The sequence below is a fragment of the Astyanax mexicanus genome, chromosome 2 (genome assembly GCF_023375975.1).
Source record: "Astyanax mexicanus isolate ESR-SI-001 chromosome 2, AstMex3_surface, whole genome shotgun sequence".
NCBI lineage: Eukaryota > Metazoa > Chordata > Actinopteri > Characiformes > Acestrorhamphidae > Astyanax > Astyanax mexicanus.
This window is the reverse complement of record NC_064409.1, coordinates 64534480-64561001: the sequence shown is the minus strand read 5'-3', so window position 1 is coordinate 64561001 and position 26522 is coordinate 64534480. Positions and strand designations below refer to the sequence as shown.

Sequence of the window (26522 nt, the reverse complement as noted above, 5' to 3'; positions counted from 1 at the left end):
CCATAAAAGTTGTCAGCAGAGGGAAACTTGAGGTGCTGTAAGATTTTGTGGGAAAACACTGCACTGACTTTAGACTTGATAAAACACAGTGGACCAACATGAATCTCCAAACCATCACTGACCATTAGTAAATTTTGCATTTCAAACAGTGGGATCTAAAACCAGTGTTTGCATGTGAATTATTCTAAGAATCTATACAGTACCACAAAACAATACACCATATTTATATATATTAAGACCAAGAAAACTGTCCAAGATAAATGCTCATAGGAATGCTAGAAAGACATAGCAAACCCTTTCCATTATTGCTGCAAGAAACATTTAGAGAGACTTAGCAGAGACTTAGCAGACTGTAATGGGGTGCACTGTTCCACTGTGCAGCAACACCTGCACCAATGTTACCTAAAGTAAAAGAAGCATCAGAAAATGAGCTTCCCTACCTACTTCTAAGTCTTTTTTCAAAATAACTTCAAAGCTACAACATCTAAACACCCACATTCCATGAGGACATGCATAATGCTCTACAGTAATACTCTTCTCTACTGCTGACGGAAGTTGTTGATTGATAAAAGAACACAATATGGCTACTGTTTCAATGGGTAAAGCACTCAATAGCTCAAACATCTATGATCATGTATCATGCTTCCGTCTGTGCATTAAACTAGGCTTTGATTCTGCCTGAAACGCAGGTTCCTCATCATTGCAGAGTGATGAACCCATGCTAAAGGAATGTCTCACAAACCTCAAATAGCTGTTTTGTTGTTTCCCTTTCTTGAAATGATACCAAAAGCAATCCAGCACAGTATTTTTGGAATTTTTGGAGGGAGTTCAAATGTTTTGCATATAACAGAACAGTTGAGTGGAATAATCTGAAGCTCCCAGCAAATGGTTATGCAGTGCAGTTAGTTACACATTTTTGTACTTAAATCAAGATCGCTGTGGGCAGTTTCCCAGGCAGGGATTAAGCATAGTCTTGGACTACACAGCATTTTATACAGAGATTTTCCTTTGAAAGTAAAATATAGTCTAAGTCTAGGTTTAATTCCTGTGCTGGAAACTGGCTATAAAAAAAAACAAATCCATGTATTTGGGGAACACCAATAATGGAAACCAATGCAGTTTAGATGCTAGTTAGATCACTAAGCACTAGTGTGAACTAGGGGGAGGTTTACCTCGCCAATATGCAAGCTCCACCGCCAACAGCCGGAGACACTCAACACCAACAGGTTGATTTAAAGCTACAGTTACTCACAAAACAAGCAGCCGCAATACCCAGTTTCAATAGCCCAGTTTCTTACCTCCTTCTTTGCTTCCTTTACTCTGAACTTGATAAATCTCCTGTTCTTCGACAGTTACGCTCCTTCAGAGAAACAGAGGCAGGGCAGGCTGAAGCAGGATGAACTCCAGTAAAGGTGTGTTCTGTGTGTGTGTGTGTGTGTGTGTGTGTGTGTGGGGCAGCTGTGCTGTGCTGTGGATACACTTTAAGCAGAGCTGCTAGCGGTTAACGGCTCTAAAAGCTTGTGAGGAATGCAGCCCTCCTGTGTCCCTGACAGCACTTCCCACTCACATCTGAAGCTGTTTATCCCTCCCTCTCTCTCTCCCTCTTTCACTGTCTCAGTAAGCTCTGCTGACATTGCAAGCACCTCCCCCTCTCCAGGTAGGAGGAGTGTCTAATTTCTCCTTGCTTAGTTTCTGTCCTCTACACTCTGCCAGAGCGTCTGAAGCGGAACAAATGCTGCTTACTTTTGTTTGAGCGATTTTGGGAGGCTAGCTAATGGTCAGCAGTCAGCGGTCAGCATTTTCGCAGGTATTGATCCATTCTAAATGTGTTTCAAACACAATATGGTTACAGGCACCTTAAAAGGCGGTGACTTATGAGCAGCAAGGTATTGAGGCAGATACCTTCAGCTTACTCTCACCATCATACTCTCACAGACATAATACTTTAAGGCAAAATAAATTAGGGGTGTAAGAACATATCAATACATATATTGAAGTAACACAATCTTCACACATCTTGTTTTACAATACTGTAAATAAACTAATTTTGTGTTGTGTTTAAACCACTCCCACTAGATAGCAGTGTTGTACTCCTTGTATCAATATATCCCAATAGAGGGTTTATTAATATGATAATTAGTTTTTTATACTATGATAGTTTTCCTAAAATTTGATTTAATTATTGTAGTATATTGCCTTAGTCACAGTGTAACAATTTAGTGCAATATATGCCCTGTATTGTGATATTGTGATGTCCTTGTCAGTACATAGCCCTAATAGAAATTATCCAAAATGAACTTCCATTGCACTTTTCAAAAAGTGTCATACTAATAAGATGATAATGGTTGATAGAGAGTGTTTATTGTGATGTTCGCTCAACCATTTAACAACAATCTGTGTGCTAAGAAGCTCTGGAGAACCCAGTCTTGGCTGCTGTATTGTTTTTATTCAAATTCTTAGCCATTAATACAACCAGCTGCAAAGTTTATACACTTACATACACTTACTTATGTATATATACACACACTTTATGTCCAAATGTTTGTAGACACCCCTTCTAATGAATACTACTCTGCAGAAAGTTTAGGTTGCAACCATTCCTGACACAAATGTGTAAAAATGCATGCACACAAGGCTTGTCTAATAATGCCAACTTGATTAGGACTCAAACCTATTATTACCATGTCAAGCAATCTTTAGTAAAGACAAAAGTCCTATATAGGCAACACAATGATACCTCTAATAAATAAATAAATAAATAAATAAAAAAGTGAAGGTTTGTCTTAAAGGCCCATTTAAAGCCTGGTCATCACGACATGTCAGGCCGTTTTTGGGTTAACTATATTCTTGGCGATAAGACAAAACATTGAATTATTTTAAAAATACATTTTAAATACATTTCAAGAGTATACTACTGCAAAAAAAAAAAATAAATGTTTTATTATTTAACAGTTTTACACAGTTTTCAGCAGAAACTAAAAAGAAAAAAACTATAAACATTTTCTTAAACAGTAGCTTAACCAGAATCTGATTTTGTATAAAACCATAATAGCGTGAAAAATGAAAAAATAATTTAAAGCCTACATGTAAACTGCAAACAAACTATTAAAAATTAGTGCAGTCATCGCAAAATATTTGGTGACATTATCGTGCATGATAAGATATAGCACACCCCTACATATTATTACACTTTGTAGACAAATGTTTCTCTGATGAGACGAAGTGAAATCTGATTGCTGGGTGAGACGGAATATGCAAATTTACTAACTGCAGCAATTATAACTGGTGTTTCGGATGTACTGCATAAAGTTACAGCTGCACTGGGAGGGGTTTTGATTACTGAATGAGTTTTGAAGAGATGGATATGTTTACATTACTATGGCATGGCATGAATGTGTCTCAGTCCACTATCTAAAATTATCACTTAGCATCTGTATGTGTGCCAAGACACACTCCTAACACACATTACTGTATATGGTTGATACACATGTGGGGGTTTTATTACAAGGATGCGATTTACCATAGACCAGAATTCACACAAAACTCCAACCTATTTAGCTAGCTATGTAGATGAAGAGACAGACAGAATGAGCGAGAGACAGAGACAGATTATTGTCATGTCAGACAGTTGGCTGTGTGAGTGTAACTAGAGGCTTGCTTCGGATGTTCCCGTTTTATACGCTCAAATAACTATGCAAACAGCATTCTCTCTCCCTCTCTTTCTCTTGCCCTCATTCTCTCTCACTCTCATTCATTCACTCTCTCTCTCTCTCTCTCCCTTACTCTCATTCTCTTTTTCTTGCTCAGGTGAAAAGCTCAGTTTCGTAACTGAGGTAGCTAATAGCTCCCCACACATATGCTAATTAGTGTTGTTAATTCAGGTTTGGACTAATGGCTTTCAGAAGGGAGTGTCCCACGTAAGCGAAACACAGGACAGACAGAAATCTGAGCCTTCAGGTTGAGGCTGAAAGGAGACACCACTCCAAAGAGTTTAATATTTAAACAGATGTAAAACACATGCACCTCTCCCAGTGATCATACATAAACTCCATACACAAATGAACCAGACAGCTATGCAGATACAAACATATGGCCATCTGCATCCACTACTGCACTGCCACATAGTGTATGAAACAGACATAATCAATGAAAACAGATCATCAGAAGAAGACCAGGTCTGTTTTTCATTAGCATTTATTTTTCTCTCACAGCACACACCCAGCGCTCTATCACTGATAGTTGCTCTTCCAGCTGCGCACCTTCACCCCGGTCTGAAGCTAAGCCAGGGACAACTCAGCAGTAGCAGATATGTAAGCATCTACTATGGTTAGACAATATAACAGTAATGCGTAAGTATTTAAAAAGCATGATGATACTTACATTTTATACATGGCCAAAAAAATCTCTAATATTTTGTTTTTAGCTTTGATTATATGGCACATATTCACTGTAGCGTTGTTTTTACAAGCTTTTACAATGTCACAATATTTATTTTTGTGTCTTTTTAAGCATATCCCAAAGGTTCTCATTGTCATCTAGGAATATTACCATGCCATCAGGGAAGAAAAAATCCATTGATGGAATAATCTTGTCTATATTCAGTATATTCAGGTAGTCAGCTGACCTCATTCTTTCAGCACATACTGTTGCTGAACCTAGACCTGACCAACTGCAGCAACATCAGATAATAGCACTGCCCACACAGGCTTGTACGGTAGGCAATAGGCATGATGGGTGCTTCACTTCACCTGCCTTTCTTCTTACCCTGATACTCACTGGACCACATGACCTTCTTCCATTGCTCTAGAGATCAATTCTTAAGCAAACTGAAGCCACTTTTTGCCAGTTATCAGTTTTCCCAAGGCTACACAACAGTTTAGTCCTAAACTCTTGATTTCTCTTCATACAGTGAGTGTGGAAATGCTCATACTTACTTACTATTAAACAAATCCTTAAATTCTAGTGTTGTTTTTCTACCATTTGATTTCACAGAATGTTTAAGTGATTAGTTCCTTTTCCACAACCTCAGGATGGGTTTTTACACATGGTTGTTGCCAGCTGAAACATAATCACTCATGCAGTAATTATCCAATATGAGGTTCTTACCTTTTTGCTCAGTTAAATACAGTTGATGTTTTTGGCCAGGCACTGTATATAAAGGTGTCAAATTTCTGTTCTATGCACACAATCAAATCAGAGCTGTAACACAGGCCTGTCACAATAATTACATTATCAACTTTTCATACAATATAGGCTAGGCTACAATTTCTAATTTCTGTATCCTTCCAATGTTTAAACATTACAACAAAGAAAGATCTTCATACTTCATACAAGTAGACTAAGCTACACTACAGTAGTTAAGCCTGATAAAGACTTTAAGCATATATTGGTTCTTAAAAACCGTATAAAGTGCATTCCTTAAGGCATTACAGTGTGAAGAGCTTTTGACACATGTAAAGCTTTACTGTGAGTCACACTCTCTGATTTTCCCCACCAGGCCTAAAACACTAAAATAAAAATTCTCAGAACTAAAGCAACACCGTATTCCCTAGAGACTAAAGGGCAAAAGGAGCATTTTTTTGAAGTCAGAAACAAACTAGCTTTAAATATGAAAAGTGCTGAAAATAGCTTGCCTAAATATATATTTTACAAATATTTAAAAATGCATCAGTGACTCAGCCGCAATGCTATTAAAAAGCAAAACACCTTGTGGGGTTAACACCCATCCCTGTCAGACTGCAATCACTCAAAGTCCTAGTTTATCCCCCTGTTACACTTCATGTGCCTTCCAGGCATTCCTGGGGGTTGCTCCCTTAACCTCTTCCTCCCCCCACTGACACACTGCGGACCCCCCACCTACTTGGTGTCTGTGATGAGACAGTTAGATGAGACACTGTGGTTTTGGTAATTATGTGATGTTAAAGATTCCATATTTAACTAATTCAGTTTTCATTTCCAGTTGATGTCCGAGTTCTACACTGGTTGTTGCACTCTTACACAAACATCCAGCTTTTCACACACAGCAACTTTTCACCAGTCTGTAACATTCCTTTTTCTACTGTTAAATAACTTAGCATTGTTTATTTAAATGTTTTAAACATACTCTTTAGTTGTACTCTAAGTGTACTGTAAGTGTGTCTTATAAGTGTGTCACATTTCCTTCACTACAGTCTAATGATCTAATGTTTTTTCTTAGCACTTCACTGTTTTAAATCTATAATGATAGCAAATTATTATTGATAATGAAAGTTAATCATTTTTAGTAGGGGATGCACAATATATAATTTCAGCATCAATATTGTACATACATGTACATATGCGCAATTGTCACTACAAAAATGCAATGTCACATTACAAAGTTTAAAATGTTAAAAAAAATGATCTGTTCTCATTTTATATAAAAATCTACCAGATTACAGATTTTATATACCCAATACCATCTAATGTACTCTAATCATTGATTATGACCTCTGGGATGATTGACCCCTGGCAAAAATCCCTGTATATTCTGGTAAAAATTCCTGTATTTGTTAACATAGCAATATATATTGCAGAACAATAAGCTAATATCTAATACAGTGCAGCTCAAAAAAACAAGAGGAAAACAAAATGTGCAATAAAATGAAAATTATCATTTATTTGGCAATAGTTAAATAATAATAGTTTAGTACATGAAGTGACATATGAAATTCGGTTGGACCTTCCTTTAAAAGAAATAATTGCACAATTTAAACAAAGCTAGAAAACAGGCCAACTCCAACACTTTAAAAATGTTACATAACACTTTTGACTATTTTTTTATACACTTCTATTACAAAAAATCTAAAGTCCTTTTAAACTGACAAAGTGCTAAAATGCTATGGCAACTTTGAGAGAATATGGCAGAATTTATATTTTATTTATAATAGATTATATTTATATTGTAAGGCAATTTTGTATGCATATGACAGATAGCTCGAGGAAAACAGGTTGCCAAACCAACAAGGCCTCAGAACGATGGCTTTGCCTCTTCTAGCATGAATATCCATCCCAGGCTAAATATACAGCAGACTGGACTCAATCCTCTTCCCTCCATTATCCAATACCTCAGACATTACAGAGCTAACCACACACCAGTGTGAAAAGAAGCTAAACCAGGAGAGGAAAGTGAGTGCTACGAGGGTGCTTGGCTTAATGCTAACCCTCTTCAGCTGGACAGTTTCAATGTATGACCAATAGGCTACTGAAAAGATGTCTGCAGAGGACAGACCTACCTATCGCAACTGCAGTCTATGCTTTAAAACAGCTCAAGTTCTGATTGACTGAAATTCAAATCAGGCTCTTCTTGCAAGAGGTTTCTACATATTACATACTGTATGAATTCAGTGGTATAAATGTTTTTTAACCTTCAAAAAGTACACTTACCTCCCATATGCTCATCACAAACCAGCGGAAACAGTCCAGTAAGGATTAAGGGAAAGCCATTCACATCTTAAGGCCCCGTATCCAAGAGCTTATCTCACCTACTTTTCTTCAATGGCCCTAAAGTAAACAGCAGCAGAGTGAACAGGGGCGCAGTAATTCATTCCTGGCATCTCTGCAAGAGACAATGTTTGCAGAACAAGGCCATCAATGAACAAACGGCCTGTCTACAGTGTGCATTATTGAAATGGTAATCTCCATGCTGCAGCGGATGGAGCAGGTGCCAGAAAGGGGGGAGTGCTGATAAATCCTACCTGTTCAAACTTGACCACAAACCTCACACTTTCTCTGGGCTTCAAACATGCTCCATTGATCCTGAGTGTACAGGTGCACATTAAAGAGGCAGGCTCAAAAGACTTTAGGCTCTTAAACCACATACCAGAGTTTAAAGACACCACATGGCTTTTTCTTTCATTTTTATTGAAAGTGCATGAACAAAACTAGGTTAATAGTCTAAATAGTAAAGAAGGAAGGAACTTGTTTGACGACAACATAGCAATTGCAAAACCTAGGAGGTATGTCTGACTGTAAAACACATGGCCCAGAGAACATCTCATTCAGCAGACAGACAGACAGACATATAACCACAGCTCATCGTTAAAATTCATCCTGAGCTCCTATTAATAGCCCAGGTGTTGAGCAACATGAGCACCAGATCACAGCAATCTCGCTTTTGATGACAATACTTTCGAATTGTCATGAGGAAGGAGGAAAACAAGGTAGCAGGGTTAGATTGCTGTTCATGCTCTCAGCAGTTAAATATAGATCCCCACTGTTATTATGGTCAGTATGATAACACCGTTCTCTAACGTCAATTACACTGTGCGCTCATTTCGGAGCCATAACAAAACAACATTGTGATATTCAGCCTGGCTGAGCTTGTCAACAATGAAAGTTCAGGCTTTCTTTCTTCCTTTGGCAAGAGGAGTAGACAGTCTTTTTATAGCACAACTATAAGTTACTTATTTTCTTTCAGAACAAACTTTCAAGACTTGAAATCGTAATATTCATAATATTTTGTTTTGCAATAATGTATGTGTCAAAAAAAAATAATTTTTCGATTTAAATCAAGCTTCATTTAAATGATCTAATATTAATTTATAGAAACCCGAGATCAATCTTCGAAATTATACAATTTTCCCATGTGTCAACCATCTGCAGAAGTGGACAGACAGATGTAGCCAGCAGTATCAGAGAAGGTATGCACTAGTTTTACCCTCCTGGTGTTGTGGCATCTCTAGTGATGGAGGATATACAGCTGGCTAGCATCAGAATGGCTGAAACAATTGGCCAGAAAAATTGGGAGAAAAATTGGAGAAAATTAGAAATGCGACAAGATTTATTTATTTTTACTGAAGCCTGCTAGAGTAGTTAAACAAGATGTGTCTCTTTTTTAAATACATTTATATCTTATAGTTTTCTGAAAATCTTTTTTTATATCTTAATGGAACCTAATTACCAGGTACTGTGAAATTTATCTTATCGGCAGACACTTGCCAAAGCACAGCCCAAATATCTGCACTCTCCCCTAACTTCCAAAAGTCTTTCACACTCTCCAAACAATACAATTACTAATACTTTCTCACAAACACAAACTATGGAAGATGGAATATTTTGAATTTATTTAAGTCACTATTACCAACATACAGTCTTACAATCACTATTTTTCATCAGCCATGGCCAGCTAACAGTGCCAACACTGTTCAAACAACCAACCAACAGAATTTCAAAAAGGAGAAGAAGATCTAGTCCACAATTTAATGAATGACTGCAGAAAAGACACACACTTGACAAAGGGGGTTATGCCCAAACGTTTGCTTCGGTTCATGCTCCTTTTGCGCTTTTGAAACTGTGTGTGTAAAAGTAAAATTGTGTATGATACTCTACAGAACCTTCTGTTAACAAATAGAGAACAGAAAGCAGCTCCTAACTGCACAGAAATAATCTGCCATTCCCAATGTTTTCTTGCAAACCGCCTAGAATTAGGCTTATTATGTACAACCCTTAACTCAATAAAATAAACTTAGGTCAGAGATTATCATCAACAAGAACAATAAAGATGTGCATGTTTTGCGATCAGATCTTACTTATGTCTTTAATCACAAACCTCTGCAGCCGGGCCGGGGTTTTAAAACACTATTAGCAGTAGATAACTCAATAATGTGATGATAAAATCAAATACAAATTCAATTTTGCAAAAAGACCCAGCAGAAGACAATGAGAGGGGCTGGAATGTGTCAGTGGCCAGTCACAGTCAGCCGCCATTCATCGTTCTCAGCAGTGGGCCGGCCCGGGTCAACCGGAGGGCACGAGAAAGATGAAGAGAAGAGCAACAGGAGACAGCAAACAGCACACGACCAAAGCACTCGCTCAGTCACAGCTATCCTCTATCTCTGTACTCACACACACACTTAAATTTGAGGCAGGTAGAAAGAAAAGGAAACATTGCTCGAATCTGTTTTTGATGCCAGTTCATTTTTCACCTAGAGAACTGCTACAGCTAGAACTGTAGTTACCACAGCCAAGCCGACTTGGCTCTTGTAGCCACCTGACCTAAACATGAATGAAAATATCTGTAGATTGATCTCAGAATGGCAGTTCTTTCATTCTTTTTTAAACTGTATATTTGAAGGATTTTTTTTTTCCTGGAACACTCAAGCTTTTTTACATTAGTTGTCACAAATTATAGTTTCTGTTAATAAACAGTAAATGGAGAATAACTTGTCTTGAAATTATTATTCTGTCCACATTGTTCACCCCATTTAAAACCATAACTAGTCAATAAACCTGTTTCTACCATGTTAATACATGTGGGCAGTATCTTGATTGTATCCTGACAAGATTTTAACCACAAGCATTTACACTTGGTAGTCAAATGCATCCCTGGTTAGTCTGGCCGAAATGCGATTGCTGGGTGTTCCAAAATATGCAAATTTACTTGTTTCACTGCAATCTGTTGAGCCTCTTCCTGTGCTGTGCTATGCTAATGGTAGTTGCAACCTCAAAATTCCCTAATGCACGAGGAAGAGTTTCAGTTTTAAAGTTGTTGAATGAATCTTAGACTGACTGATGGTTTAGACTGCAATAATTACACTGTACACAGAAGTAGAAGTAGTTAGTCTGTTAGGGGTGTTAGGAGGGTAGGTGCTCTTTGACGAGCTCTGTCTTCAGGAGTTAAAATTAGTAAGAAACGCTCCTGCTCTGATAGTGTAGATCGCAATACACTTATTTATTTTGCCTGATACAATACAAGTCTGAGATTAATATGAACAGTATAAAAGCTACTTGACGATATTTTATATAATAAATATACTAAAAATATTTTCAGGATTTAGTATTCAGTATATTTTCAATATTTTCAGTATTTATCACAGTGGCAGATTCTTAAACTGCTTCTCAAATACTCTCTCAAGCATAGTTCAGTGATTTTTATGTAACGGCTGCATTTTTGCTTGACATCATCTAATTAAACATTAATTAAACATTACACTCGCTGTAATGAAACTTACAGTTGTGTATTAAAGCATATTGTCAATACAATAAGAAAATGCATCACAATGCGATAAAATAATGTCATATTGCCCAGCTCTAACCAACACAAATAAGATTCTGAGATGAGCGGAGCTGTGAGCGGACTGTGTGTGGTTCTTTGTGACAAAGGGCTTTCAGACACAGGGGAAGGGAGTAATAAAAAAAGCAGCTCATCAGGTGCGTGAAGGTCAAAGGTTATGAGCAACAAAAGCCTGGAAACTCATCCTTCAAAGCTGAGGCACCTCTACCCCACTTCTGTTATTTCTGTCCTCGCTCTCTCTCTAACACAAACATAGACAGCAGATATCCAGCGAGAACAAAGATGCTTTCAAAAGCTTTCACTTTCATCCTGATCTCCATCAGGAACCTCTGCAGACAGACACACACACAGTGTTGGGGAAAGCAAGTGCATGACCATAACTTCACTTTTTCTTCCACAGATTCTCAAAATATTACATCTTTTTAAGATGCAAATTGGCTGCAGGGCACAAATAACATCCAAAATGTTATCTGTGGAAACTGGAATCTAGGAGTTTGTAGTTAAATGTGAGCTGAGGGTTGCTGAGTGGAGGAGAGAAATGAATAATTAAAGGAATGTTGGTCTAAATGACGGCTGGTGGGCGGCTTTCTGAAAGAGATGGAGGCATCAGGGGCCAAGGGGGCCTTGGGAATACTGCCAGCAGGAAACTCAGGACTGCTCCGTCAGCCAAGGATGACATCATGTCAATTAACTTTCTTTGTTCCTGATCACTGAGCACTGGTTTGGGTTCTAATCTGAACGGACTCGTCTTTTTTTGATAGAGCAGAGCATGTGAAAAGAGCTCTAGTTAAAGTAAAGCTGGACAATATGGCCAACATTTGTATCACTATATATTTTGGATGATATGGTATCAGTATAAAAATCATTTAAGACATTTTCACAATACAAAGCATTTATTGCAAAAATTTGTCAAACGGACAAGATGCTTCAGCATTGGCATATTATGGTAGATCATCTTATTTAAGCAATAATACACAAGAGGGAGTGCTATAACCTGTAATATTGCCACTGCTGTGTAATATTGTGATTATACCACAGTTCCATCATTGCTGTTTATTGAAAGATTTTGAGTATAAAAAGACGAAAACTACGATCTGTTTGGTTATAAACACTCCACGAGTTAAAATAGATCCATTACTGCTCTGTTTGTAGCTGCGCTGTTTGGCTTGTAAGCACTGTATGTGGCGGAGTAATACATGGAGAGCTTCAGTTACAGTGCATTACTGGCTGATAATGTCACTCATAAAACACCTCTCAGCCAATCACATTGCAGGGCTGGAACTAACGGAGGTATAATAAAGCATATTGTCGATAGGATAAGAAAATGCATCACAATTCGATAAAAGATTATTATGTTGCCCAGCTCTAAGTTAAAGTTAAAGAGTTACCCACAGAATGGTCTTGAAAACTTGAAAACTAATATCTTTCTTAACTAAAGCCTGAAGCTTTCTTCTGCACAGTTCTCATTTCTATAAAGGCATATTGTTCAGCCAGTTCCCTCAACTGAAAACACCTCTAGCTTACGTTCTCCTGCATGTCCAACTAATCCAGTCTTTAATGTTAAGAATCCATGATTAAATCCGGTTGATCCCCCCAAATTTCGTCATAGATTAAGACATAATTAAGCAAGAACCTTGGAAAAATCATTGAAACGGTATGGTTTGCCTTTTTCACAGCTCACATTAAGTGCACTAGTGGTTTGACTGCTGAGTCGGTCATTAGAAGTTAGTTAAAAGCCAATTATGGGCGTTCTGAGTGCAACAACAAACTAGTACATCTCTTCCCAATGAGTTTGGCAAGCTCCCCAATTGGATTAATCAAGCTAATTTTGTTCTGCAACTGTGAATGGATCATGGAAAGTGGAGTGCCCTGCGAGATCCAGGCTTACTCAGTTAAGAACCGTGGATTAAATGCAGCCTTCATGCAAGCAGAACAAGGATTTCAAAACAGGATTTTATTTAAAAAAAAAAACAAAAGTTGACTTTTCAACTGAAGGCCTCAGCAAGTTCATATGGGATTTTACAGCCTGGTGTATCTCATGTGCTGTAAAAGCTATCAGCTCAGTACTTGGCCTTACGCACTGCACTCAGTCATCTTGTCAACAGGTGTCTTCCCACTTGATGTGGTGGACTCCACACTACACTAACTGTGACAAATAAAGATACAACAACAGTTGTTTGAGTGATGCCATAACGGAATCCTTTTTTATAAAAGTGATGCACACTGATTAAGCACAACATTAAATAAGATTTTTCTCAGCTCCACTGAGCATATAGAAGCACTTTGTAGTTTTATAATTACACACTGCAGTGACATGAGAGTGGTGTGTTAGTGTTAGTGTGTTGTGCTGGTATGAGTGGATCAGACACAGCAGTGCTGCTGAAGTTCTTAAACACCTCAGGGTCACTGCTGAACTAAGAGTTGTCCACTGCCCACTTGCTGTGACCATTGATGAAGAACTAAAGGAGGACCAACACAAACAGTGCAGCCCACCGTCTGCCACTGATTTTACATATGCAAGGTGGAGCAGTTGGGTAGGAGTAGGGCTGAACGATTAATTGCATTTGCGATAATCTCACAATATTTTAAAACGCGATTCTCTAACCGCACTGGCTGCGATTTGACTGGTCACGTGACTTGGGAGCGAGCCAAGCCGAGGACGAGCGGAGCATACCCGAGCAGAAGGCAGGGAGGTGGAGAAGTGAAGCCAACACAGCGCACTTTAGGGCGTTTTCACACCAGCACTATTTGGTCCGGTTAAAATGAACTCTGGTCCGTTTGTAACTTTAGTGCGGTTCGATTGAACAGGTGTAAAAACAGTAATCGCACTGGGGTGCGGATCAAAAGAACCGGACCGAGACCAGCTAGAGGAGGTGGTCTCGGTCCAGTACCAAACGAACTCTGGAGCGGTTCGCTTGTGGTGAGAACGTGATCCGGTCTCGATCGGATCCAGCTATTAAATATAAGCCATTTATTTGAGCTAAACTGCTAAAAAAGCAAGCATAGTTTAAACTTATATATTAGATAGATAATGCTAATTACCACAGCTGTGAACAAACACTGTGTCCATGCACGCGCTGCATTCACTGCTCTGTTTATTATGTATAAATCTGCGCTGCATTCACTGCTCACAGCCGCGTAACTCTGTTTATTATGTATAAATCTGCGCTGCGCTTTTTCATGATTTTACTAGCTGGAGAGCAGTAAGTTAAATTTTGTATATCTATTGTTTTTCCTAATTAAAAAAAATGGTGAAAAAGAAAAGCTATTTATCTATTTATTTTTCTATAAAAAAAACAAATGATGAAAAGGAAAAGCATAGATTTTTTTGCTTTATTGTTATCAGTGCTTTAAATAAATCTGACATTGTTTATTATTAAACAGATTGATTTATTGCTTCTGTTGTTGAAAAATACTTGAGAAGACAAAAAAAATCGCATTTTAAATCGCAATCGCAATTTATAGATAACAAATTGCAATTAGATTATTTTCCAAAATCGTTCAGCCCTAGGTAGGAGTGTCTAATAGGATGGAGAACAGTGAGTGAACACGGTGTTTAAAAACTCCAGCAGCACTGCTGTATCTGACGCACAATGCACACTGACTAACACACCACCATGCCAGTACAGTCACTGCAGTACTGGAATGATCCACCACCCAAATAATACTGGCTCTCAGGTGGTGCTAGAGTGGTGCAGACCTTTTTATTTAGTACGGGAGTTCTCCGCCGTGCTAATAGCTGCTGTCTACATCCCACCCAGCGCTAGCATTGGTGCTAATGCTAAAGAGGCTCTGTGTGAACTCTATCGGTCTATCGGCGATCTGCAGAACAAACACCCAGACGGACTGTTTATTATCGCCGGAGATTTCAACCACGCAAATCTCAAGTCAGTGCTCCCTAAATTCCATCAACATGTGGACTTTGCAACGAGAGGAGCGAGCGCGCTGGATCTTGTTTACACAAACATCCCCAGCGCGTACCAGGCGGAGCCCTGCCCCCACCTCGCTTTCTCGGACCACATGTGTGTTTGACTCCAACATACACACCACTCATCAGACGCTCCAGACCAGTTCAGAAGCAGGTGAAAACCTGGCCGGCAGGCTCCATCTCTGCCCTTCAGGACTGTTTTGAGTGCACTGCATGGGACATGTTCAGGGAGGCTGCTACTGAAGGCGATTCTGTTGATTTGGAGGAGTATGCAGCATCAGTCACTGGCTACATCAGCAAGTGTATTGATGATGTCACTGTCTCCAAGACCATCACTACACGCCCAAACCAGAAGCCTTGGATGACTGCTGAGGTACGTGCGCTGCTGAGGACTCCGCCTTCACAGTGGGTGACAAGGTGGCCCTGAGGAAAGCGAGAGCCGACCTGTCAAGAGCCATCAGAGAGGCAAAGCGCGCACACGCCCAGAGAATCCACAGCCACTTCAAGGACACGGGTGACGCGCGGCGTATGTGGCAGGGCATCCAGGCAATCACCAACTACAGGACAATGCCACCGTCCTGTGAACGTGATGCCTCCCTCTCTGATGCCCTGAACAACTTTTATGCACGGTTTGAGGCACAAAACAACACGATGGCGAGAAAGACCATGCCCAAGCCAGACGAGCAGGTGTTGTGCCTGACTGCAGTGGATGTGAAGAACACTCTGCGCAGAGTCAACCCACGAAAAGCTGCAGGACCAGACAACATCCCCGGCAGAGTGCTCAGGGAGTGCGCAGACCAGCTGACAGATGTTCTCACGGACATCTTCAACATCTCCCTGTGCAGCGCCACTGTCCCAACGTGCCTCAAGTCCACCACCATCGTTCCCGTGCCGAAGAAGTCCACAGTGTCCTGCCTCAATGACTACCGTCCCGTTGCACTTACACCCATCATCATGAAGTGCTTCGAGAGGCTAGTCATGAGGAACATCAAGACACGACTGCCCTCTTCACTGGACCCCCTGCAGTTTGCGTATCGTCTCAATCGCTCCACGGACGATGCCATCACCACCACCCTTCATCTCTCCCTCACCCACCTGGAGAAGAAGGACACTTACGTCAGAATGCTGTTTATAGACTTCAGTTCAGCATTCAACACCATCATCCCACAGAACCTCATGAGGAAGCTAAGCTCGCTCGGCCTCAACACCCCCCTCTGCAACTGGATCCTGGACTTTCTGACGGGGAGACCCCAGTCAGTCCGGTTCGGGGGCAGCACCTCCAGCACCATCACACTGAACACTGGGGCCCCCCAGGGCAGTGTCCTGAGTCCTCTGCTGTTCACCCTGCTGACTCATGACTGTGCTGCAAAACACAGTTCTAACAGCTTTATCAAGTTCGCCGATGATACAACCGTGCTGGGTCTCATCACCAAAGGCGACGAGTCAGCATACAGAGAGGAGGTGCAGCGGCTGACAGACTGGTGTACAGTCAACAACCTTCACCTGAATGTGGACAAGACAAAGGAAATGGTTGTTGACTTCAGGAGAGCACAACACACCCACTCTCCACTCAACATCGACGGGTCCTCTGTGGAGATTGTTAAGAGCACCAAGTTCCTTGGTGTCCACTTAGCAGATAACCTCACCTGGACCCTGAACACCAGCTCTACAGCCAGGAAAGCCCAGCAGCGTCTCTACTTCCTCCGGAAGCTGAGAAAGGCCCGTCTCCCTCCACCCATCCTCACACTCTTCTATAGAGGGACCATTGAGAGCATCCTGAGCAGCTGCATCACTGCCTGGTTTGGGACCTGCACCATCTCTGACCGCAAGACCCTCCAGCGTATTGTGAGGACAGCTGAGAGGATCATTGGCGTCTCTCTCCCCTCCATCACGGACATCTACACCACCCGCAGCATCCGCAAAGCAACCAGCATTGTGAATGACCCCACCCATCCCTCACACAAACTGTTCTCCCTCCTGCCTTCGGGAAGGAGGTACCGCAGCATCCGGTCCAGCACGACCAGATTCTGCAACAGCTTCTACCCCCAAGCCATCAGACTCCTCAACTGCAGAGACTGAACTGATGGTTTTTCTGTACATGCACACACACTCTTACCCCACTTACTCCAGAAAATGGAAAGCACTAAAAACCCTACTACCTCACTGGACTCTATTGCACACTGTGTAATAGAGGTAATTACTACCACACTGGTCTTTTTTGCACACTTTTTGCACACTGCATAATTTGCACACTGTCTTGTTATTTATTATTCTTTGTCTGTATTGTGCTGTATTGTCTGTCTGCACTTTTGTACTGTTGCACTATTGTTCTGTCTACACTGTGTTTATGTGCACCATGGTCCCTGGAGGAACGTTGTTTCGTTTCACTGTGTACTCTGTATATAGCCGAAATGACAATAAAAACCACTTTGACTTTGACTTTGAGTAAAAGGAAGATAATAGAGCATGCAGAAAACCTACAAAAAAGACTACAGTTTGTAATCATAGAAATACAAAGTGCTTTTATATGGTCAGTGGAGCTGAAACAAATGGATGATAGGTGCAGAAACAAGCAGGTGATCGTAATGATATAGATATATGATATAGATATCACTATACCCAGCAGCATTATCACATATCCCAACTTTTGTCTATATCATGCAACCTAATTTTCCCACCATTTTCCATTCTGTCCCAACCTTTGCAGTTGTACGATTGTAAATGTCTGTACACAAGAATAAGCTGCAAAAGACATTACCACAACACATTAAAAGTCTATGCAATGTTCAAAAGAAAATGAAATGAAAAAAGCATTCCAGACCACAACAGCAGAAAACATTTCGTGTGAACATATTGTGGCTTTGCAAGGTTAAAATAAAAACATGGATATAAAATGAACCACAAATTTAGCATAAAATGAAATCTACTGCAAAAAAACAAACATTTCCTGCATGTCTGTAAGGAAAATGCTTTGTTTCCATGGCCACAGAGACAGACAGACACTTTTCATTAACTACAGTGGCCAAGGACAGTTTGAAAATCCACACAAATAACACCTTTCAAACATACTTTACTCCACCTGCTCTTCCAGGACAAGTAACTTAAGAGAAACCCTCTTCTCAGCCAGCACTCTAAATCCACTCACCTCTGTTAACTCTGCTAGATGTAAAACACTTGTGCAATGATGTGAATCTGTTGAGACTCCCAGCGGATACCTTACGGAGCCCAATGTGCACAAACCACCTTGGAGAAATCCAAATAAGGGGCAGGGGGGGAAAGTGAAGTGGTGCCGCCATGCTCTGTTGCCCTGGGAGACCGATGCGCTTTCAAAGAAATCGGCCAATGACAAACACTGCCAATTGTTTCTAGAAAAAAAAAATCACATGACAGCAGGGCTGCTGTTCAGTCTGCACAAAAAAAACAAGGAGGGGTCGGGTGGGGGGTGTAGACGAAGGCATGGGAGAGTTACAAAAGAAACCACACTGAAGCAGCCCACCATGCCAAGCCCCGAACTTCATTGTCTTCTTTATGCCTGGTTAGGGGCCCTTCCATCACTTTGGTCATCCGTGTTAACCTAACCCCATCCTGTTACCCTGACCTGAGCTGAGCTCCTCCGCTGCATTTAATACCCAGACCAGACACTTTTAAAGCACACAAATATCCAACGCCATTTACACAACAAGCGGATTACCATTTATAGTTTGTGAGCCAAATGAAAATGTGCTGAGAGTGCCTGATGCAGAAAGCAGAGCCAGTAAAAGAGTTTACAGTATGTCTGTTTCATTTTAGTCCCAGCTGTAACCACGCACAGAGCAACAAGAATGCACAAACATGTCGGGAAGATGGTCAGATGGTGCATTTATTAGGAATGGCTGAGAACATTCGTCATAAGATGTATTATAATAGCCTGTACAAAGTGCTAGAGCATCTCCTTCACCTTTCACTTTTCCACCCACCTAGAAAATATTTGTGATTGTAATTTTAGCTTCACAACAGAATTAATTTTTAAAAAATTAACATTTTTATGTTTTCTAGGCACACTTCAGACCATTAAAGGGTAACTTAACCTTTAACTAATTTTAGCTAACTCCACCCTTAACTCAAATTTGAAAAATCAGCAGCAGCAGCAGTGTGCCTCTGATAGTCGTGAAGTTGGACGTCAGGAGGGGAGTGGTATTACTGATTGATTTATTTGCATATTGTGATATACGTATACATCATCCTCATCTATAGCACAGTTAAACCTGTGAGAGAGCTGCAGAGGCAGATTTTTTTTTAAGATTAGGTTTAAAGGTTAAAGGCGTTTTTAATGTTTTAAAAAATTTATGTTTAAAAAAATGTAAGCAGGACTGGTACATTTCAGCTACTAATAAAAAAGAAGTTTTATGGTTAGTGCCTCTTTAAAACAAACCTATCATTTTTTCATTGCCCCCGACTGTTTGAGTAGTGCTAAATGTAGTAGAATAGAGTAGCTAAATGTGTAGCATCCCTCCTTTGCCAATATTTACCAATCTTCTATTGGCTATTTTGACTACACAAAGCAAAAACTGTCTCAGACCGGTTTCATGAACATTAAAATGAGTTTAGTGTTCTTCCATGGCAGTATGAAAGTACCTATGGAAAATCTATAAGTACTGCATGATGCAATCATGTCAACATAGACCACAATCTCAAAGGTATTTTCCCAAAATCTCATGGGACCAATGCCACAAAGAATTGAGGCTGTTTTAAGAGCAATAAAAGGTATTACCCAGTATTAGTAAAGTGTTTCTACTACAGTAACTTGCTTATTGAGGATGTATTTTCAGTGTTTTTGAACCAACCTAACAGAGTGACGATATAGCTAACAACAGACCAGAGTGCTCCTCTCCAAATCTTTAAAAACAAACGTTACGTTGGTGTGTTAACAAAAATACAAGTATAAGGACTGTTCACTGAACTGAGAGAAGACAAATGACCTTCTCTCAGTTTTTAACCTAAAAAATATGCATGAAAAATGAAGATGCTAAAGGAATGCAGAAAGGACTTGCTCTATAGGACAGATGCCAAGATCAGGCAAGCAGCAAAGTGTGAGAAATTGCGAGGGGTGGATGTCTGTGAATAAGTACGTGCTATCTCCAGCTGGTACATAAGCCTTTTTTGTTCTTCCAGCAAACAGCTGGACAAATGAGTCAATGTGAAGGCCCTTGGAGGAGGAGGCAGAGGCTGACACCATTTGACTTAGGCCCACGTCTTAGCCTTCGAATTACAGATTAGCTGGGAACAAGCTAAATAGTTATAGGGGCTAGATGTCAAGGACACATTACAGTAAGTACACAGCGGTCATATGAAAAAGTACAGACAAACCCATAAATGTATGCCTTTTCTTTTTAAATGACATAATTATAAATGCAATTTTGTTGTAGTAAAAAGGTTTAGACACCACTGCATGTTACCAGGACTACTATTAACTGCCCTAATATATTTTGTCCTTTTTTTTTTTAAACATTAATGTACAGTGGAATGGCTGATTTATAATCTCTTCCAAGACTCGTTTGTATCTACCAACATCTGTCTCAAGGCCTTAGAGAGTTTTATAGATCTCCCCATGGTGATACCACTAACTTCAACAACAAGATATTTAAACAAGAGATTCTCCTTTGAAATCTTCTCTTAGTTGAGCTGATGTGCTGCAGCCAATTCTACTTTAACACATTTGACAAGTAATAATAATAAATGTGGGTGTGCCCTAACCTTTACTCCTCACATGTAACATGCATCTCTATTAATCATATTTTACAAATGACTTCATGTGTTTTTTCCAGTAGATGTCACACTAGAGCTGCAGCATCTTAGACCAAAACAAATACCTTGTATTCATTCACACCTCCCTCCTCTCTGGTTTGTCTGCGCCAATCTTGCCGTTCCAGGCTGTTGTATCTGTTAGCACCATGGCTAACATGCTCGAACACTGCTAAGCCTGGCTGCTGTGCCTGTTAGCATCAGGACTAACCTACTCCAACACTGTTGAGGCAGGCTGCTGTGTCTGTTAGCACCATGGCTAACCTGCTCTAACGCTTCAATTCTGCTAGCACCAAGGTCTGTTAGCATCAGGACTAACCCACTCTAACACTGCTGAGGCAGGCTGCTGTGCCTAGCTTCCAGGCTGCAACCCTAATGAACCCAGTTGTTAGCAATAAGGCCAACCTGGACTAACCCTGACAAGCCCAGCTGCTGGCATTATGGCTATCCTGCTCCACTGTAAAGCTGTGTATTGTATCAACACATTGGACTTTTCAGGTAAGGAAAATTTGGACAGTTGCTTCCGCCCTGTCCTCTGCCATCTTGCATGCACTATGATATATGAGCGGTCACTGTCTTGTCTTTTAGGGAAGGCTATGCTTCCATATGGCAAGACTAATATACACACACAGCAAGACTGGCTATGAATGTAAAGAGCAAAGAACACACACAGAGGGTGTGTGACTTCATCCTCTACTCCAGACCTCCTGACTCCACTACAACGTTACATAGAAATTAGCTGTTTGCTGTTACATTAATGTTTAAAATATCATATTCCTCACTCATCATTCATTAAAATAGTCTTAAAAGACATTTTTTGGTTGTAAAATATGACACACTGCTGAAAGCTTTAGGCTGTAATGCTGTATATAAAAAAATCCATAATGGCAATGCCCATGGTGGTGACAGACTGCAGCCATAAATGTGCACTCTCGATGCATCACTATCAGAAAATGATTATGGAAGACTGAAGACAAGCTGTCAGCTGTTTACTATGAAGCGCTCTTACATCAATCACCCTCGCGCACATCAGACTAATGACAGTGTCCATGCAGCGAGCTGAAGACAGGTGCACCGCATTCCCTAAATGACACCAAACATTAGATCCACTATAAGTCAAAGTGACCGCTGCTCATCACTCACTCACAGACTCGTAATCTACATGACACCAAATGCTTGTTTGTATGCTGCTAGAACTAAATAACACAGGCAAACACATCCACAGTCCTCCCCCAGCCTGCTCGTTCAATAATCAACTTCTGCTGCTAACCTTAATCCTTGACAACACCACAGCAGTAGTAAATCCACTAGACGTGTGGTATATGAAGGTGTGTTGGGAGGCACTGATACAATTCAGTACTTTTGCAGTTGGTGTAGTGTAATAGGTAACAACATCTGTTTTTACATCACAGAGTGGGGTTCAATTCCCTGGCCTGACACTCCCACCAGGCTACACCAATAAAACTCCTTTCCACCTCCACCTAAGCTCTCCTTTCACCTGTGTGACAGTCATTAAACACTCAGTTTTTTTATATAGTTCTTTACATATATCTTAAAGTAAGATAAACACCAGCATTATGTTCTGGAGAGAGATTTGTAATGATTAGTTTAAATGATAGAAACAGCTGAAAATGCCAAAGAAATGTCCAGAACATTTAAATGTCATTTAAATGTGGAACGTGCTGCTATTTAGTGAGGAAATGTGTAATCTGATGTGCTAGATAAGTATTTAACAAATATACACAATAAATAAATAAAAAAAATAGTTAAAGTATATTATAGTGACATAGTTTATCCTAATAGATGCCTAATGTTATTAAACGTTATTTTTAGGTTTTCTTAACATTTTTTGATCTTTGTTTGTCAATGTTTGGCTCATTAAAAATAAAGGTTGCCCTCACTCAAAAGATGAATGATTAGACCTTTTTTACCAAACTGAACCTCTCTACCAGTGCTTTATTCTGACATTAGTATGTTGCAATGGCTTACAACTTCATTAAAATACACCTAGCTTGTTAGGTTAACTATATACACTGCCTGGTCAAAAAATTGTTTCCTCAATTTAACTAAGCAAATGATCTGGTGTTGCTGCTGTTGGTCAGGTCTAGGTTCAGCAACAGTATGTGCTGAAAGAGTGAGGTCAGCTGACTACCTGAATATACTGAATATAGACCAGGTTATTCCATCAATGAATTTTTTCTTCCCTGATGGCACGTGCATATTCCAAGATGACAATGTCAGGATTCATGGTGCTGGAATTATAAAAGAGTGATTCAGGGAGCATGAGATCATCATTTTCACACATGGATTGTTCACCACAGAGTCCAGACCTTAATCTCATTGAGAATCTTTAGGATGTGCTGGAGGAGACTTTGTGCAGTGGCCAAACTCTACCATCATTAATGCAAGATCTTGGTGAAAAATGAATGCAACACTGAATTGAAACGAATCTTGTGACATGGCAGAAGCTTATCAAAGCAATGCGCAATTAAAGCGAAAAGTGGTCTAATGAAATATTAGAGTGTGTGTTTTTTTTTTGTTTGTTTTTTTGGACCAGGCAGTGAATTAAAGTTGACTATTAAATCTTTGGGCAGGACTCTTAACCCCTCTATTCATCAGTTCATCAGCAGACTTTTAAACTTTTAAGTAGTTTATATTTAGTTATATTTAGCACCAGCATTAAGTACCAGCATTTTACATATTAAACTGAACCTCTCCAGCAGTGCCTCATTCTGAGTCATTGCAATGACCCACAAACTGCCTAAAATACACTTAACTAGCTTAGCTAAGTAACCTATATATCAAAGTAAGATATTAAATTACAGCTAATAGCTATAGTCACATATAGCAGGTGCAGTGCACCTGACATGAGCACTGCAAATAAGCTGCTAACTAATTAGTTAACTCACCAAGTTAGGTTAGTTAACTCACTTAACAAGTTAGGTTAGTTAGCTTAACTCGTTTATTTAGATAACTCAGATAGCTAGTGAGTTAGTTAGGTGGTAACTCATAGCAGCACAGCCAGGTTCTCTGCTGTTTTAGAGATCCTGAATCCTCAATTTAATGATCTGATAACAGTTTTAACAGCCTTACCACAGCTCACCACAGCCTGTCTCGTAGCTGTGTAACCAGCTAACCTAACCTAGCTAACCTAGCCTAGCTTACAGCATTAGTAGCACTGATGTAACTGTTAACCCAAATTAACCGACGATAGAAGTTCTGAAACTCGCTTTTTTGGTTAAATTTTACTCAGATAAGTTCTGTATTGAGTTGGACTGACAGGGAACTGACGGTGTTCTGATAGGGTTTATAAATAAAGACCGAGGCTGAGGTAAAGTTAACCTACCAGCTCCGCGGTTTCTCCTCTCCTTCAGCGTCGTTCTGCTTCACGAGACGCGCTGCCACACTACAGAAACTGTGTGACTGTGTGTATGTGTGTGTGTGTGTACACGCACGCTTAACTCGGTTGCCATGGGTTTTCTTAAAGGCGAAGAACATTTTTGGTAAAAAATAATAAAAAAGAATTGAAATAAAATAAAATTTGATGCAGAAAATCTTTAGTTTAACGTTTTAATTGTTTATTTTTTAACTGTTCATTTATAACTAAATCGAACATCTGCTTTATATTTCCTTTATTTATGTTATATATGGTTTAGAAAAAAAAGTATTAGTCTGACATAAAAACACCCTTTTTCTTCTTCAGTAACTAATAAATGTATAATGTGATCTTTGCGAACCTTTTTCGTATTTTATTAGTATCATGCAAATAAACTATTTTTGTTTAAATTTTCTATATTTTTGTTTTCTTGTTTTAAACTCTTTCTTATACCTATTTAAGTTACTGATAATCTACTACTTGACCTTTTAACCTTTTATTATTTAAATCTTAATTTTAACAGCTTATTTTGGTTGTGCTTAGTTTTGTTTTATGTGCAATTTTCCTCTGTTGTTTCTTTTGTCTAATGTGATGTCTAATGACATTCAAATTTATTTTTAGTTTTTCTATTTCCTTTTTAAATCTCTATATGTTGTGAATGCTTGTCTACCTTGAAGCATTTATTACACTGTTTACTTACTGTTCCTTGACAGATGTAATTTTTTTTTACTTTACCTGCCAGTGGTGCCAATGTTATGGCTGACTGGTATATTTGCTAAACAAGTAAAGTTTTCAACAAGTAAAAGATTATCAAACAGTCATGAAAAAAACTATTTACTATTATTATTTTTCTGCTATTTCCCACAGTGTTTAAATACAATAAAATGCAATCAAGGCCAATAAAAATATACCCACAGGCTTAATGTGCCAAGTTAGATATGTGTGTGTGATTTATGTCTGAGTGGGCTGTGAGCTGTGTGCTCCACACTTTGCTTACTGTAAAGGTCAGTGCTCTCGCTTCAGCCTCCACATTAGCAGCCATGCGGATGTTTGCTCTTTAGCTGAAGAGGCCGAGTGTTAAAATGAAATAAGCAATGAAGCTGAACTGAAGAAAACAACAAAAGTGAGGGTTCTGTTGGCCAAGTGGGAGCCTTAAAGGTGTGTATCTGTGCGTGTTTGGTTACAAGAAGAAAGAGATTAGAAGATCCATACACAAGGATAGCTGACAGTAAAACATCCATCAAACTAAACCTAAAGTTTAAGAAGCACTAAAATCCAGAAGAACATGTATGTTCTCAAACAATTTAGTAATATCAGAGGATGTCTTTCAGAACTACATACATCACAATGTAAAATCACAGCATCCCTTTCTGTTTCATTGTTTAATAACTGTCTGAATTCCATGGAACCACGAGTACTTTGCTTGTGTTTTTTGGATTATATACAACAGTATCCGTGTTTTGAGAGCCGTTGGAAAAAATACATATTTAAGTGACAGCTGGCAAAGCTTGTCCTTCATCTCAACTTGGAATTCCTTTCCACAGACATGGAGGTCTGCCGCACAGGATTGGACTTGCTCAAAAATCCAACAGCAACACTAAAGGATCTCACCTGGCATCAGCATGGACACTCAAGTGAGGAGATACTGGATAAGGTGTTCCAGTCAAACAATAAGCTTTCCTTTAGAGCACGTGCTGCTCAGATCATGTGTCATCTGTATTGAACTCTTAAGTCTTATTGACAGATAAAGACACTATATGGAGACTATTCAACAAACAAATCAAATTTAAAACTAATTTAAATTTATCTTTTTTTGTCATTTTATTTGAATTTTGTTCCCCTTTTTCTCCACAATTTACAAGGCCAGTTACCCAGCCCACTCATTACTACTCTCCCTAACAGTGAAGCAGTGAAGCGCAGTAAGGTTTCCAATACATCAGCTCACAGACGCCTTGTGCTGAGTGACATCCCCCTTTGGAGTGATGTGGGGAAAGAGCGCCATCTACCCACCCAGGGAGAGCAAGGCCAATTGTGCTGTCTCAGGGCTCCAGTAGCCGATGGCAAGCTACATGAACAGGATTCGAACCGGCGTTCTCCTGAACATAATGGCATCGCTTAGACCGCTGGACCACTCAGAGCCCTGAGTTTATCCTTCTTTTTTGGAGTAAGAGTCAAAAACTACTACTCAGCAAAGGCTTCCAACTAGATTTTGGAGCATCACTTCAAGGATTTCATTGCATTAAGTGACAAGTACATGTTGATGTTCAATGATCACGGCCCCATCTCATCCTAAGTGTATTCAAGTATCAAGTATCATATATTGAATGGGGCACCATTATTCCAGAGAACCCTATTCTACTGCTTCATAGCTTAAAGCTGGGGTGCTTTATACCCGTCTATCCCAC

General features: G+C 39.6%; 1 protein-coding gene across 6 annotated transcripts in view; it reads right to left on the bottom strand.

Moving 5' to 3' along the window:
* Window positions 1-24179, bottom strand: part of rassf7a (Ras association domain family member 7a) — a 56912-nt gene extending 32733 nt beyond the window's left edge. For 2 of the 6 annotated variants that reach the window (XM_007228050.4, XM_007228049.4), the window contains exon 1: window positions 1299-2716. The gene's annotated coding sequence lies outside the window, so the exon portion shown is untranslated. Of the gene's footprint in view, window positions 1-1298; window positions 2717-18105; window positions 18264-24087 lie in introns of those variants that run through there. The other 4 variants (XM_015600855.3, XM_007228051.4, XM_022672113.2 and 1 more) reach the window with 4 other exon arrangements.
* Window positions 24180-26522: the final 2343 nt, after the last annotated feature.